The sequence below is a fragment of the Meleagris gallopavo genome, chromosome 2 (assembly GCF_000146605.3).
Source record: "Meleagris gallopavo isolate NT-WF06-2002-E0010 breed Aviagen turkey brand Nicholas breeding stock chromosome 2, Turkey_5.1, whole genome shotgun sequence".
NCBI classification, from domain to species: domain Eukaryota; kingdom Metazoa; phylum Chordata; class Aves; order Galliformes; family Phasianidae; genus Meleagris; species Meleagris gallopavo.
In genome coordinates, this window is record NC_015012.2 from 62956393 (window position 1) to 62960842 (window position 4450).

Here is a 4450-nt window from a genome sequence, read left to right on the forward strand (position 1 = left end):
CTCATTTTTTGGAGAGAAGTTCCAAGCAAAAACACACAAACTATTTTATATCAGTCTTGCTGATGCTCATCTAAAAGACGCAGAGAACATTCAGAAATGTGCAAATTTGCCTCTACAAATTGAATGGAAAGGCAAGTATCTGGTCAGCCCTAGACAGCATGACCTCATACTATGCCCAGTCCTCCAAGCTATGTTCCTGTTTCATAGTTCTTTGTCTGTAAATTACAGAAGTGCTGAAATGATGATGTTGTATCCCAGATATCCCAACAATACATTTGCAAGATCCAGAAAAGATACTGGGAGCGAATGCATCCTCTCTGACACGGAGAGCCAGCAGTCTGCAATTCTCTTTCCCTTTGCAGAGCTTCCTTAGACACCCGAGGCAGCACTGCACAAGGGGAAGATGCTGCCAATGACAGCAAAGACCCACTCAATTTTGCCCTCTGCTTTTTTAGGGCTTTATGTGGTTTATGAGGATTTCCTTTTGCAATAAACTAAGGAAGCACTTGAGACCCCACCAAAACTGAAGGGGATAAAAGAAGCTAATAAGGCCAAGTTGTCTCAGTGTAAACGAAACAGAACTGGTGAAACTACGTGTGACATATTAAGACAACAGAGCTCTCATGTGAAAGGAAGGCTGAAAATCAAAATTCCTGAGGAGATAAAATCGTATTCTTTTTACTGTTACAGCTACACTAGGGTACTTCTTAGTTAAGATTAATCTAATTATGTGTCAAGGTAGCTCACTATGCATTTCACAGAGGTCAGGAAGTAGCATTTTAAAAAATGGAAAGTGTGAAAAATACACAATTATTTGTTGCTACTGGAGTGTTCTACTGCAATGCAAGATTAAGGGCTCAGAATTGAACAGAATGGTGCAGTATTATTAAAACAGAAGACCTAATTCTCCTGATGCAAGGAAGGCAACTCTACACACTGTTGTATAAGCTGAAGCAGTCGGTTTGATTTCATAGTCGAACAGGGTATTTTGAAGTGTATGCAACCACTACATGGCTAATTAGATACTTGCATATGCACAGCCCCATTTGCTCCCCCAACTACAATAATTATGAGGATTGCACTCCACGTTAATTTACACTCTTGTGTAACAGAATTGAATACAAGATAGCAGGTGGTGATAAACTGGCTGGTGGCAAATGTGTAAATTTGATATGCATTTTGAAAATCAAAGCTTTCATACTCAGTGCTGATCTTGACATGGAAAAGACGGGTGAAGAACTCCTCAGCCATCAATTCTGATCCCAGCTATTGCAGACAGCCATGTTGTACTGTGCAAGTTGTCTGCAGAGGTATCAAACTCCATCTTGAAAGTACCTTTGTCGTAAGGTTGCTCCTAATTTTCCATTCCTCTAAATGGTTACAGATTTCTGATAACAAGTAGTCAAAACCAGCTGATGCCCTCATGTTCTGTAAACATCTTTGAATTCAGTTTAAATAACCTTTCTCTCTCCCTAAGGATAAAGCCCCTTCCAGTCTGTCACTCCTTGGGCATTCACAGATTGCTTTATTTTCACTGTCAACTGCCATAACCTACCCAGTCTCAACTCTGCCCAAATAGCAGTGCTACACCTGACGTAGAAGAGGATGCCTTTCCCCAGCCAATCTTCTAACCTTTCTTTGCACCTTTTGCACTTGCAATACATCTGTTTTTAAGATGCAAGATTAGAAGTATGCATAGTACTCCAGAGAAGATCTTTTCAGGGCCTTTTGAGTAGCATTAACACCTTCCTATCCCTGCTGGAACTAATATTTTGATATTTAAAAACTTCTGTTATTCTTTGCAGACCTGCATGCTATCAGTGTCTCAAAGGCCTTAAGGACTGATTGAGACACCTGCTTTACTTTTTTTTTTTTTTTTATTTGGATACTGATAGCAAAATTCTTGTTATTCATTCCTAGTTTACGACCTTGAACTTTACACCATTACTGGTATTGCATGACAAGGGTGTCAAAAGACTTTTTATAAGAAGGGTGTCATCAGTTTCATCCAGGCCTCGGGCTTCCTGTGAGTTTTCTAGCATGTCCAGATTTGTTCTCTACAATTTGCACAACTATGGACGTGAGATAGTACATGCACCTGATATAGTGCAGGGCCTTGCAGATGAGCTAGCTTGGCTCATGAAGCAGAGTTGTCTCTAGTATTACACTACCTCAGGCACATCACAGTATGTTATTTCAGGTAAGTCTTCAGAACATCGTGCATTACTTCTGACTCAGTACCATACCCTGGCTTCATTTGACAGCTCTGGGAGCAAGAGACCAAATTTTGAAGTTTTTTTCCAGAATCAACAGAAATGGACTTTATTTCGCATTGTATTTTTCCCGTTGAACTTGTACTTTGATCTCCAGTTTACAGCTTATGCCCGTAAGAGTGAAGGTGGATCAGGATGCACAAGAGTTAAGCGGCACTCTTGAATAACTTATAAAAACATGAATTATATTACGCTAGAGGATTTTGTCTGTTCATAAAACAAAGGGCACAAAACTCATATTATGAGCCTGATTCAGTGTCCTGGAACTTGGCACAAACCAAACCCAGCAAAAGCTCCTAAGTGTGGTATTTCCATTGTAAAGATAAACCCCATTGGTCAAGTTTTCTTAGCTGCAGTGCATGCACAGAAATATATCAAACAGAATTAGGTTTTGTGCTCTTAGTTGTATGAAATTTCCCCTTTGTGCTAACAGTGCCCGAGGTTTGTGTCACCAGCTGATCATACACTTAATTCCTAGGTTAAGGTACTCAGTGAAAATAGTTCATAGTCTATCTAGGATTGTTCTTCAAGGAAGTCCAGCAGGAGCCTGCCATTAGCTTGACGGTTCTTCAAAACTACTTCACAGACTTACATTCATTATTGGAGCTCATTTAGTAGTTGCTATTTTCCGTGGCTTATTATTTTTTTTCAAACTAATATACTAAAAATATTTCCCTGAAATCTGGTCAGATTAGGTCAACTTGTTTCCTTGATGTGGAAAGGTAGGTTTTTTATTTTTTTTATTTTTTAATGTCTGGCTAGTATGGCATAATCAATTCTTAGGAAAGCTTTGTGACATTTTTCTTATTTTACATTGATCCCCTTTTATCCTATGCTTCCTTGATCCAATTTCTTGGTGGGCAGTCTCAGTTTTTCTGGTTTTGTTTTGCTTTTCCCTAATATTGTAAATTAGTAGCTTTGGTTACATCTAAAATGCTGTTTGAGATGGCTGCTTTTCTACTTGGATGCAAAGACTTATCTATGCAAGTTTTCCCACCTAGAAATTTAAGAAAGTGGGACTAGTTTTTTGTGGTTTCACCTCTATCTGAAGGATTCACAGAGGTGCTCACTCACAGAGATGGTGGTGAAATATGGATTTGCTTGGAAATTTTAGCATGTAGCTGAAAAGGCCAACAAAAATGAGGGCTCTAAATCCTGCCGTTTGCTATTCTGGGATTTCTGTACTGCACTTCTAGTCCAGCCAAGGGCTGATCATATTTTGGAGATTTTAAAAGTCTTCAAAAGAAAGTGAGCATGGCTACATGACTGTAAGGTTACATCAAGTTAAAACAAAAACAAAACATTTTATAAAAACCTTAAGTTACATCCAAGTGAAGAAAACAGAAAAAAAAAACCATCTATCTGATGGGCTATATATACATATAGGTAAAAACAGGATGAAGTGCATCGAAAGATGGGCTTGAGAAAACTTTCATTGGCCAAGATGGTACATACTTTATCCATGGCTCTTTAAGGTAATTACACTTTTAGACTAGCACAAAATCACTGAACAAATAAGTGTAACTTTGGGAAAGAAACAAGCAGCTTTCATAAAATGGAAATGGTGCCCCCCAAAGTTCCTCTGTATGGGGAGAGGAGATCTGGTTCAAACACCTACAAGGAATTAAAATAAGATGGTCAACATCCTTTACAAAAGCATCCCAAAGAAATGAGTGAAGAGGCAGGTTCTCGTGCGCACAAGAGAAACGTGAAAAGACAGCAAGTATAGGACAGAAACAATTGCTCACTTTTCACAGTGATGGCAGACAACTAGCAGAGTCTTTGCCTGCTATTAGGCAGCATTCTCAAAAATATTTGGGAAAGGGACATAAATAAAAGCTGCAAAGTATACAGACATCACAAAGGCAGGAGGAAGGTGGAGATGGGATAAGTGCTGCCTTGAAAACATCCCTGTGCTGCCCTGAATTACAAAGAAAGGGAACAAATTTAAAAATAAACAAACAAAAGCATGGTCACTGTGCTATATAAATCTTTTCTAAACACTTTCTAAGCACTGGGTGTGTTTCTGCCTTTAGCATACATGCATAGCAGTGGGCATGTTTAAAAACATAGCACAATCAAAGCTAGAAAGCTAACATCAGAACCTGCTGTACCAGGTGAAAACAACACTTTGCTCCACATCCTCCTCAGGCTTCAGAAGGGCCAAGAGGAAAAAA